The 13,129-nt window shown below is 39.7% G+C and overlaps 1 pseudogene; it reads right to left on the reverse strand.

Annotated features, from left to right (window-relative positions):
• Positions 1-8,451: 8,451 nt before the first annotated feature.
• LOC149748060 (AP-3 complex subunit sigma-2 pseudogene) lies at positions 8,452-9,442 on the reverse strand (annotated as a pseudogene).
• Between the last annotated feature and the right edge of the window lie 3,687 nt (positions 9,443-13,129).

Consider the following 13,129-nt stretch of genomic DNA (forward strand, 5'->3'; position numbering starts at 1 on the left):
CCTCAGAGAAGTCCAGGTGAAGGGCTTCTATATGAAGGGCTTCTGTATAAAGAACTTCATTTCCCAAGCTAGGCTGCCGGACTTCTGAGGGTCCATGAAGATAATAACGAGAGAGTGTTTAGCTGTTTCTAATATTTTGAAAAGTCCATTATTCTAACTCTTATCACATACAGGAATTTGCAATTTTAAATTTACTGGTGTGCTTCTTTGTTTCCTGGGTCCGTGAAGGCAGGACCATGTCTCTTTTGCTGACCATGGAATAATCAGCACCACTGTTGTGCAGTAGAGTCTGATGGTTAGAGCTGCATGCTCTGGAGCACAGACTTCCTGCTTCCCACATTGCTTCAACCACTTACTACCCATTGCATATATGCTGCCAATTGGCTGTCCTAACAAACATGTCAAGATTCCTTTTGCCCTGCGGCCTTCCATTATAGAGGCTTGAAAATGAAAAGAAAAAAACCTTGCATTTTACTTTCCTAGTCTCTCTTGCTGCTAGGGGTGGCCACATGACATAGACTTGGCCAATGAGAGGTGAGTAGAAAAGCAGCGAGGGATTCTTGGAAGGCTCTGACTCCCTGCTGAAAGGGACAGAAGCAGATAACACTACCATTTCTCTCATCTTCTTAACATAAATGTGGACATGATGCTTGGATACAGGGCAGCCATTGTGCGCTCATGAGGGAAAAGGTCAGGCAGTTCTCAGAGATGCTAGCCCTGACATTGCTGAGCCACGGAACCAACACTCGGAACAAATGACTTCCCAGCTTATTGTTATATGAGAGAAATAAATGTTTATTTGTTTCAGTGACTGTAAGTTGGGCTTTCTGTTACTTTTAGACAAAAGCATGGCTGTTATAACAGTTGTGTGACTGAGCAAGTTACTTTATTCTGCTTCAATATACTCATTTGAAAATGGGGATTATAGCAGTATCTTCTTTATAGGGTTATTACAAAGAATAAAGGAGATAATACATTTAAAGAGCACAAAGCAAGCGCTACATAAGGGTAAACTGTTACTTTTATTACTATTTTGATCATGGGCTCTCAATAAATCTTGGCTGAATGAGTGGAGGAGAAGATCAGACCCAAAGGGTATGGCTTGAACCCAAGTAGCAATAAGATGACTCAATTTTTCTGCTTGAGAAAAATGAGAAAACAGGGAGAGATGAGAAGAAGGGGGCGAATGAGGGAGGGCTAAAGAGCAGCCAGGTGGGTGCTATGTTGGGGTGAGATGGCCCATGAAAAATCTCCCATGGAGGATGGTTGACGTGCTGGTGCCAAGTATCAGAAGTATGGCCCACGCATACCAGCATCAAGTAGACACTGAATAAACATTTGTTGGCTCACTGAATAAGTGAATGAACTGTTAGGGTGCTTACTGAAAAAGAACTTGCTATCTCTTCCTTTAAACTAAAGAGATAGAAGTGACAGAAGGTTTTTCTCCAGTGCCATCTGCACATCTTTTACAATATTTGCCTGAAATTATGTGGGTGAAGATGTATTGCTCTATAATTGCCTGTGCCCTTGCAAGGAGCAGATAAGAACATCCGGTGAGGGCAGAAGCAGAAGCAGAAGGAACAGATTTCCCACAGAGTAAAATATTCTGTTGTCATAAAAAGCCCCTTGCTGTAACATGAGAGAAAATGAAAAAGAGAACCTACAGAAGAGAAGCGGATACCTCCTAATAGGTGCATATCTCCAAGGTTTCCCACCAGGAGCCAGCTGCTCATCAAACAAGGAACAAATGAATGGTCATGACCGGCTCCAACCATGCCCCAGCACCAGGGCTGGAGTGCATTGTAAGAACATCACTTTCACCGCCCTGGCCCAGTGTGACAGTCAGGATGTCATGTCAGAGTTACCCAGCACAAACTGCTCCTTTGCATCTGTATTCACCCAAGCCTTCTCTGAGGAGGTTCAGTGCATTTCTAATCCTTCCTAAAAACATGTGCAGAAAGCAAGGAAAATTTGAAACATATAAAAGGCTTAGTTATGGGATTATAAAGTGGATGCCTCCACACGAAGGATTAACTTTGATGCACATCTTTCTGAACATTATTTGCATCACAACTTGACACGAATGCCTCAAGTCTAGCTCTTTTACTCCCCTGTCCTCTTTCTGCATCTCTCCTTCTCCCTCTGGATTACTTTGGCTTGAATTTTGTGTGCATGTTTAAATGTGGTAAGCAAACGGAAAGCAAAATCCCCTTTGAATAGTGAATGGACTTGCATTTCTGTTTAGGGATGTGTATTTGCCGTTGGGCTCTATAAGGATGAGACATAAAATAAAACCTTGATACAGATGGGACACACACACACACACACACACACAAACACATGCGCCACACTACTCAAAGCAGATGTGAGTCAAAAACATGTGCTGATAAACTTGATTTGCCGATGGCATTTTGAGCTGTGAGCCCACTCAGTACATTTGAAGGGTTTGGCATACTATCTCTTCATGGGAATAAATAGATAGCTGGGATAAACAATAATGCTGAAAGTCTTTTTCCAATGACTGAAGAAGTGGAGAGAAATGAGCATCTTGTCCACCCCCTCCAAACAAAGCCCCATGGTTGAGGCTTAGGTCAAATCCTGTAACTTTGGTCATATTACAATGTAGAAACACTTTAAGACAGACTACATGGGGATGCAGGAAAAGAGAGAGCACAAACCTTCAAAATCATGGAGCTTTGACCAAAGCTATCTCTCCTTAACTTGCCTTAAGATTTTGCCAGCTGAAGCTTTGTTTCTTCTAGCTGTAACTTACTCCATCCTATAGCACCAGTACTTTGAGAAATTAACTGATTCATTTATTTCACAAATATTTATTGAGTGCCAGACACTAGCAAAGGAGATACAGTATCTGCTTGTGAAGGAGTCATGGCTAACAACAACACTGCCCTGGGTGAATGAATTTGAACTTGATTTCATATTAGGATAAGAGTAGAGGCTCACAGGTGGGCATGTTCATGAGGTTTATGCCCTCTTCCTCCTCATTCCTGTAAGCATTTATCTGGGGCCCATCTGTACTTGGGCTGTGCTGGGTGCAATGCCAAAGGGCAAAGCAAGTTAAGGGGCAACAGTCCTGTTCAACAGACCATGGACTTGCGATCAGAAGCAGGTCTACTTCACTTCGCTGTACAGTAGAAACTAACACAACATCGCAAAACAACTATACCCCAATAAAAAAAAAAGGAAAGAAACAAGTCTCCTTCCTTTTGTTGTAACTCCTGCCATGTGTGGGCTCAGCCTTAAATTGCTTCTGGAATCTCAGAAATGAGGGAAGGCAAAAAATCTCAAATATGCTTTGAGATCTGCTTGTAGATTTTGATAACCATGATGATACTAATAAAATAATATTAATATTGTGTTTTTATTATGTGCCAGGCAATGTTCTAAACACTTTAAGTGTCTTAATTCACTTATTCCTCTGTCATTTAGTATAAATACCACTATTAGCCTTATTATTCATATGAAGAAACTGAGGCACTGAGTTAAAACCACTCACTTTTTTATATGAAGTTAATTTCAATATTTTATGTAATCCAATATATCCAAAATATTATGATTTCAACATGTAATCAATATAAATACTATTAATGAGACATTTTACATTCTTTTTATTTTGTAGTAAGTCTTAGAAATCCAGTGTATATTTTAATTAATTAATTAATTAATATATATTTAAAAACCGCTCACTTTTAACTGTTAGTCTATCAGGCAAGCTAACCCCAAGGACCACACAAATTCCTAACTATTAAGTTGTGTCGCTTCTCAGTCACTCTGCCAAAAAATACATAAACGGACAGCTTCTACAATTAAATCCAGAATATCAAGGTGCTCTAATAAAGCATAAAAATAGGTCAGAGATATTCTCTTGCTTTTGTTCCACTGTTTTTGTTTTTCTCCAAATAAGACTAAGTCTGTAATCCACAGTTACCTTAAGAATGTGATGTAAGAGTTGGAGCTGTCTACCTACTCACCAGCTGTTTATATAGGAAGATGGTCAGGAACTAGTTATGAAAGAATCACATTGTTTAATCTGGCATCAGAGCACTTGAGAAACCACAGACCTGGTGAATTAGAAAATATGTAGGCAGAAATGATGTCTCCATGGAAACAGATGTGAAGATTCAAGTGAATACTAGGTCCATTAGACTTTTCATGAACGCAGCGGCAGATTTTGGGTTTTTTTTTATACTTCTATAACCTGTTTATTGAGGAGACTGACCATGGTGAGGAGGAAGCCAGAAACACATTTTCCTCTCTAGTCACTGCTTCTAACTCTTCTATGTCCAATCTCCTACCTCTTCTACATGATATCTCTCAATGACATGTTGGGAAGGCACATATAGTCACTGAAAGTTCTGTCTGGTCCAGTTTAATATTACAACCTCACATCCAGTTCAAGACTTTCCACTGCTCCATTTACGGCTAGACCTGTAACTCAAGGGCCTGATGTGGGGCTGCCCTAGTTCTAGGATACCTCCCTTCCGCTTCCTGCAAGACCCAACGCTTCTTGTTTTGGAGGTTGGGAGAGAGGATGGGATGGGGTAACGCATTTTGCTTCCTCCATTGGTTTTGCTGCTTCTCTGACTCACACCAAAGGCATACGTCCTGGCATTAGCTGTCTCAGGGACATGTGTGGGTTCTCTGGGGTCCCTTACATGAGAGGGCTCAATCGTGTTCAGCGCCCCTCAGCAACCTCAGCCACCCATAAGCTGTAACTGCACTGCCTGCATTTTCCTGCCCAGTGGGCACCTTACTAGCCTGTGGGTTGGGTTGTGGGAGAAGGAGTGTTGATATAGTAGGAAGAGTTTTGCTACTTAGTGAGCCCTAAAGAAAATATTTGGTAGATGTTCTGTTTGTAATGTGAGACACTTAACTCTTTTGCCCAGCTTTGGGCCCCAGGCACCAGTTCTTAGACCAAAAGAAAATTCTCTTTTGTATCCTGATCATAATAATAAATTTTGAGCTGAGGACACGAGGAGGGGGAGGGGTAAGCTGGAACGAAGTGAGAGAGTGGCATGGGCTTATATACACTACCAAATGTAAAATAGATAGCTAGTGGGAAGCAGCTGCATAGCACAGGGAGATCAGCCCGGTGCTTTGTGACCACATAGAGAGGTGGGATAGGGAGGGTGGGAGGGAGACGCAAGAGGGAGGGGATATGGGGATATATGTATATGTATAGCTGATTCACTTTGTTATACAGCAGAAACTAACACACCATTGTAAAGCAATTATATTCTAATAAAGATGTTAAAAAATAATAAACTTTGATCAAAGCCTTAGGATAAGAAAGCATCAGGAGTTCTTTCTTCTCTCTTCCTTCCTTCCTCCCTCCCTTCCTTCCCTTCTTCCAAACAACAACCATACAAATTGAAATAAGAGGGATAAAAAAAAGCCTAGAAAATCAGTATTATCTTAGTGTCATTGACAGAACTTTAACAGAGCAGAGGAGTTTGGAATATTAGAAGATAAACAGTTATAGTTTTCTGAGGATTTTGGTGGTATTTCTACCTGCTTAAATCTTGGACTGTACTTTTCCATGCCCAGGAAGCCACCTACAGCCCAGCTGATACTGCAATCAGCCACTGGGACTTTCTCACACTCTGAGCTCAACCTGTTTTTAAAAAAAATTTATGCCTTTGATTTTATTTTATCATATTAAAATTGCTATCCTTTCTTTCTTTTAATTAAAAATTTTTTTAAACAGCAGGTTCTTATTAGTTATCTATTATATACATATTCATCTATATGTGTCAATCCCAATCTCCCAATTCATCCCACCACCACCAGCACCCACCCCCTGCCCTGCTTTCCTGCCTTGGTGTCCATACATTTGTTCTCTACATCTGTGCCTCTATTTCTGCCTTGCAAACGGGTTCATCTGTACCATTTTTCTAGGTTCCACATATATGCGTTAAAATACGATATTTGTTTTTCTCTTTTTGACTTACTTCATTCTGTATGACAGTCTCTAGGTCCATCCACGTCTCTACAAATGACCCAATTTCGTTCCTTTTTATGGCTGAGTAATATTCCATCATATATATGTGCCACATCTTCTTTATCCATTCATCTGTCGATGGGCATTTAGGCTGCTTCGTGACCTGGCTATTGTAAATAGTGCTGCAATGAACACTGGGGTGCGTGTGTCTTTTTGAATTATGGTTTTCTCTGGCCATATGCCCAGTAGTGGGATTGCTGGGTCGTACTGTAGTTCTATTTTTAGTTTTGTAAGGAACCTCCATACTGTTCTCCATAGTGGCTGTATCAATTTACATTCCCATCAACAGTGCAAGAGTGTTCCCTTTTCTCCACACCCTCTCCAGCATTTGTTGTTTGTAGATTTTCTGATGATGCCCGTTCTAACGGGTGTGAGGTGATACCTCATTGTAGTTTTGATTTGCATTTCCCTAATAATTAGTGATGTCGAGCAGCTTTTCATGTGGCTCTTGGCCATCTGTATGTCTTCTTTGGAGAAATGTCTATTTAGGTCTTCTGCCAATTTTTGATTGGGTTGATTGTTTTTTTGATAGTGAGCTGCATGAGCTGTTTATATATTTTGGAGATTAATCCTTTGTCCATTGATCTATTTGCAAATATTTTCTCCCATTCTGAGGGTTGTCTTTCCATCTTGTTTATAGTTTCCTTTGCTGTGCAAAAGCTTTTAAGTTTCATTAGGTACCATTTGTTTGGTTTTGTTTTTATCTCCATTACTCTACGAGGTGGGTCAAAAAAGAGCTTGCTGTGAAATATGTCAAAGAGTGTTCTTCCTATGTTTCCCTCTAACAGTTTTAAAGTATCTGGTCTTACATTTAGGTCTTTAATCCATTTTGAGTTTATTTTTGTGTATGGTGTTAGGGAGTGTTCTAATTTTATTCTTTTACATGTAGCTATCCAGTTTTCCCAGCACCACTTATTGAAGAGGCTGTCTTTTCTCCATTGTATATTCTTGCCTCCTTTGTCACAGATTCGTTTTTCATAGGTGCATGGGTTTATCTCTGGGCTTTCTATCCTGTTCCATTGATCTATATTTCTGTTTTTGTGCCAGTACCATATTGTCTTGATTACTGTAGCTTTGTAGTATAGTCTGATGCCTGGGAGTTTGATTCCTCCTGCTCCATTTTTTCCCCTCAAGATTGCTTTGGCTATTCAGGGTCTTTTGTGTCTCCATACAAATTTTAAGAATTTTTTGTTCTATTTCTGTAAAAAAATGCCATTAGTAATTTGATAGGGATGGCATTGAATCTGTAGATTGCTTTGGGTAGTACAGTCATTTTCACAATATTGAGTCTTCCAATCCAAGAACATGGTATATATCTCCAACTGTTTGTGTCATCTTTGTTTTCTTTCATCAGTGTCTTATAGTTTTCTGAGTACAGGTCTTTTACCTCCTTAGGTAGGTTTATTCCTAGGTATTTTATTTTTTTGTTGCAATGGTGAATGGGATTGTTTCCTTAATTTCTCTTTCTGATCTTTCATTGTTAGTGTATAGGAATGCAAGAGATTTCTGTGCATTAATTTTGTATCCTGAAAGTTTACCACATTCATTGATTAGCTCTAGTAGTTTTCTGGTGGCATCTTTAGGATTTTCTATGTATAGTGTCATGTCATCTGCAAACAGTGACAGTTTTACTTCTTCTTTTCCAATTTGTATTTCTTTTTCTTCTATGATTGCTGTGGCTAGGACTTCCAGAACTATGTTGAATAATAGTGATGAGAGGGGACATCCTTGTCTTGTTCCTGATCTTGGAGGAAATGCTTTCAGTTTTTCACCATTGAGAATGTTTGCTGTGGGTTTGTTGTATATGGCCTGTATTATGTCGAGGTAGGTTCCCTCTATGCCCACTTCCTGGAGAGTTTTTATCATAAATGGGTGTTGAATTTGTCAAAAGCTTTTTCTGCATCTATTGAGATGATTCTATGGTTTTTACTCTTCAATTTGTTAATATGGTGTAGCGCATTGATTGATTTGCGTAGATTCAAAATCCTTGCATCCCTGGGATAAATCCCACTTGATCAAAGATTTTCTTTGAGGGGGACCCCTCTGGCTGTGGGGTGTGCCCTCCCTATTGGCAGAAATGTGGGGGCCAGGCAAACAACAGGCTTATGATCTGGATTGTGTCCTGCACATAAACACCTGGGAGAGCAGAGCCAGGGCTGTGGCAGTGGGGAGTATATGCCACAGGAGGTGGTGATGAGACAGCATGGCTATACAAAAGGATTCTGGCTGTGCCAACTCTAGTAGAGCCAGTAGGCAACTCTGGATCTCATAAAATCCTGCCCTTATTTGCCACTCACGACATCCCCAAATCTAGAGGGTCAGCCCTTTTCTAGCTACGGCACCTCACCAGGAAAGTCAATGCTACAGGACCTCAGGGAGCCTCGTGGTGCTAAGGTTGAAGACTCGAGTCAGAGAACATCCTTGTGGTGGAGTTCTGGGAGCAGGGGGGCCTCTCACTACAGTCTGAAGTCCCTGGGAGTGGCTGCATGTGGCAGGTTAAGGGGGCGAGTGGCTTGGGCACCTGACCCCCACTGAGGAAGCCAGGGCCCCTCACATCTGCAGTGGTCACATGTACGAGAGACAGGCAAGGTCGCACATGTGAGAAGCAAGCACAGGCTGGCAGTGGACACAGGACTCCTTCCCACTCCAGGACAGCAGGGGCCAGGGCCCGAGGCTGGACTTCTCAGGGCGCAGAGTGGGTTTTGCTGCAGGACTGGCTTGGCTTTGCTGGTTCCAAGGACTCAGTTCAGCCATCTTCTACCCTCAGACAAACTGGGATAGGTTGGGAACCTTGATGTTGAGATCACCAATGTTGATATTCCGAGGCATCTCTGGCAGGTTGATGTTTTCCATGGCAGACATGGCCCAGGCAGGCACTGCTGAAAGGCCACCCTTAGATTTCTCCAGCCTGTTCTGAGCTTCAATCTGAGCCACGATTTCATTCATGTTTGTTTCCAATGCCATCCCACCCATCACCACCTCCTGAAGAACGTAGTGCACCTTATCCATGTGGAAGATCAAATCCAATTCACAAACATTTTTGAAACACTTATCCAGAGTCTCCACAAAAACCTGCTGCACATGCCTGGATGAGGTCCAAGATCCCAAGTTCACTCTTTGACGAATCCACACAAAATGCAAAGTAGAGGGTAGCATAATGCTGATAAATCAGTTTGTAGTCAGAGCCACCAATCAAACTTCCACCCTCCAAGAAGTTACAGATGTTCTCATCCCGCTTGAGAACTAGATGGAAGGTCTCTTGAATAATCTGCTGCTGAATTTCTTCTGGGAAATGCTGGTAGAAGCGGACCAGCCACGGCTTCACATGGCTATTGAAAACCAGAATCACCTGAATCATCTTTGCCCGCCATGCTCCTTTCACCACTGGCTGTTTCCAGAGAGCATCTCCTTCCCTTGTGCATGTATTTTAACTTATATAACTGTTATCATACTGTAGTTTATTCTATTTTTCACTTTTTATATTAAGCACTCGATTTTTAAGATCTATATATTTTGCTGTGTGTTCATCTGGTTTACTGCATCAAAATTGCTGCATCTTAATTTATAATATGCACCAGAATATTTCACTTAGCCATTCTTCAGTGTTGGAAGCTCCAACTTCCCACTTTACAAACAATGCTCAAATAAGCATTCTTTAACATGGTTTTTATATACCCATTTGAGAATTTCTCTGGGATATATACCTAGGAATGAGACTGACTAGTCATTGAGTATACATATACTTGAGCCTCTTATATTTTACCTCTTTTGCTGCATTTGGGGTAATTTCATTAAATCTATTTTCCATTTCATATATTTTCTCTTTATCTGCATCTAATATAGTATTTTAAAAACTTAAATGATTAGAAATCCTATTTGATTAAGGAAAATATATACAGAGAATGATTGAAGGAAAAAAAAAATCAAATGACAATACTAAGACCCTTTCTAAAAAGATAAGACAGAACTTCTTTCTTGTGTGCTTTGTAATTTTAGGTTCTGTGTTCATAATTAGTTTTGAGCTCATATGAAGGAAACCTATGTGTATCAGTTAGGAGTTGATCAGGGAAACAGATCATTATGAGTGAAACAGAGTAATGGATTCATTAGAGGAATTATACCTTGTGCAGGTTAAGAAGTCTTTGTAAGACTGTTGACTTTGCATGTGGTGTTGGACCTGAGGTCATCATAGGTTAGCCTGGCAGGGAATCAGGAAGGAGAACTGAATTTGAAGTGGGAGAGAACAAGCAGAAACTGGAACCCATAAGGTAATATTAGAACCCCAAAGGGCAAAAAATTGAACCCATGAGAATAAAGTGGAATTTGACTTTATCTCCCATCATCTCCAACTTAAATGATGCTGGTGACCTACAGAAGCCTGCACCCTTCACCATGGGGTTGTAACCACACTTGATCCAGGACTCAGGGAAGCCAAAGGAAAAAATCCAGTGGGAACTGGAGAATTGCAGACCCAGGTTGTCCTCAACACCAATAAGGTAACTTAAAGATTAGCAATAACATGTGCAAACTGCCAATGCCTGCTGTCCTATACTGACTTTCAGAGTGCTAAAATGGCTGCTCCTTCATTTGTGCCTTTCAATTTTCAAGAAAATTTTCTTTGTGATTTGACTCAAAAGGAAAGGAATTCTGAGAAACATAGTTTCAACTTAGCTAGGTTGATGTAGTATAAAGCCATCATACTATACTACTTTAGTTGAAGGTATGTCCCTTCAGAGATGTTTTGTTTATTTCTCCTAGCACCTTGAGGCATCTCTGGCCTGGTACCAATTTTTATGTAAATGTTTTCAGCTTAGAGTTTCCAGACTAATAACTCAAAGTTAAAGTGAGGAGCTTGCCCATAGTTCTGGGTTCTCAAGGAAGAGTCTCCATTCCCTTACCCTGAACCCAAGCTGAGAAGACAAGCTACCTTCTTATCTCCCTATGCCAATGCACAGGTTATTTTTAAGTCCTTATTTACATTTATATTAAGAATGGAGCTCTTCTCGGGTTCAGACTGTGTGGATGGTCTCAATTCTGACTCCATACCTCAAACGGACAGAAGGCCTTGTCTCCTGACCTCCAGTGGTTGTTAAAACACAAGTCTCTAGACTTACCTTGAGGGACCTGTCCCTTACCCCCTGCAGAGTAGACAGATCTCAGCTCTACTACTCTGAGTTTCAGTTCTGTCTTAGTTTCTATTCTCTGCAGAATCTATTTATTTTCTGTCTAGCTTAGCAGTTCATTAAAAAAATACATATATATTTGTTTTATTTTATCTAGATTTTCATATGGTTTTAGTGGACGCTTTCAGGTTAACTATTCTGTCATGTTGCTTGAACAGGAAGCCCATTGTTTTTACAACCAAAAACTTAGATGCAGAAGACCTTTTCTACAAGTCAAGGGCGCTTTAAGCAAATTCAGATTTACAGGAAAAAACTTACAGATCTACAAAACAGATCAATTAGAAGGGAAATTGGCATAACAAAAGGATTCACCAGAAGACTACTTAAAATAACTAGGATCTCACAGTGTATTTAGAGCATCTAGGAGAATGTGTATTGTAAAAAGCTATCTGGCCTATAGTTAAAGAAATGTTGGGATGAATCCTTTTGTAAAGCAGAAAGTCCTTTTTGTAATGTGAATGATCACTCTAACTTACAAGTTTGTAAGATTGGGCTTTTGTGTATTTGGATTTTTTTTCATCTGGCTTTAATAATAGCGATCTAGAAAAAGTCATTTATATAAAGAGTTCAGGTTTAACTCTCCTGAGCATGTTTTTCCTATATTAACATCAAATAATCAAAACAATCAGCATATTTAAAAGACAGAATGATAAGTTCCTTCAAATGTTTAATACATGCATTTCTAAGTTCCCATGGGTCTTGTTATTAGAAATAAGTTGAAGACATATTTCCCACATAATGACTGACTTCTTTTGATACTGTTACTAAGACACAGTATAAAACATTTTTACCAGAACACAATTGCTAATTCACTCGATTCAACATTATGTACTGAATTAATGATCATAAGTACTTAACTGCTAATACATTGCAGGTACATGGACTTCCTTCACTACTTATTGGAAGACCAGGACTATAAACACTGAATAGAATGGACCTATTTTTCATTTTCATCTAAATTGAGTATGATGACTGCAAAGCTCATCTCATTGTCTTCATGATCCATTTCTAGAGTTTTATTTTGATACATAATTAAATATTTTAATAGGGTAACATGTAATATACAAATTCTAAGGAAAACAGGCAGCCAGTTTTATACTAGTGCTTGTCTGGTTTTTAAAAAATTAGCTCTGGTTCTCAAGCTTGGCTGTACTTTGTAATCACCAGGGAGCTTTAAAAAATATTGATGCCTGGCTCCTACTATGGAGGTTTTGATTTAATTGTTCTGGGATGCAGCCAGACATTGGGATTCTAGTATGTAGCCAGTATTAAGAACCACCAATGTGGTCAAACCACAGTTACTCAAACCCACTTAATCAGAGCACTCAATTAACTGGCAACGGGGAAGGGGAATGATGGACTGGGTTGCAGAACTGGGAAAAAAATCATTTAAAAAGTTTATATCAGGCATTTATTCTAAAATTTGTTTTTGAGCATGATCTGAAATGAGGTTCCATATATCCTAAACTCATGCACTTACAAAACTAGACAAAGATAATGACACAGAACAGTGACCTTGAGGTACTACTATTCCATTGATTATAAATTTAAAAATTTTTAATAAACTGTTTTACCCTTCTTATTATTAGGTGGTTGACTCATATCTATGGATATAATACTAATACATAGAACAGGTGTGATTTGTGGTTGTAATCACAAGGCAACTTTTCTCCCCAACTACTTAAATTTTTTTAGGGGGTTGGTTTCTTCCTGCTGCTGGATAAAAATGTGAACAGTCTTATCACTTTAGATAGGAAAACACAATCTCTATTTAGTAGTTAAAAATGTTCATCCCATGTAATAGTGAAAAACTCCAATCTTGATTTGAAGTTGAAGCTTCTCCCCTTTCTATCTAGGACCCTATTGAGGGAGAGCCTCTAGTCAGGGTAGGTCGGTGTGGTTGGGATCTTCTCTCTTTCCATCACCC

Source organism: Delphinapterus leucas, chromosome 11 (genome assembly GCF_059928025.1).
Source record: "Delphinapterus leucas isolate spDelLeu-1000000601 "Yukka" chromosome 11, BTC_Dleu_Yukka2, whole genome shotgun sequence".
NCBI classification, from domain to species: Eukaryota; Metazoa; Chordata; class Mammalia; order Artiodactyla; family Monodontidae; genus Delphinapterus; species Delphinapterus leucas.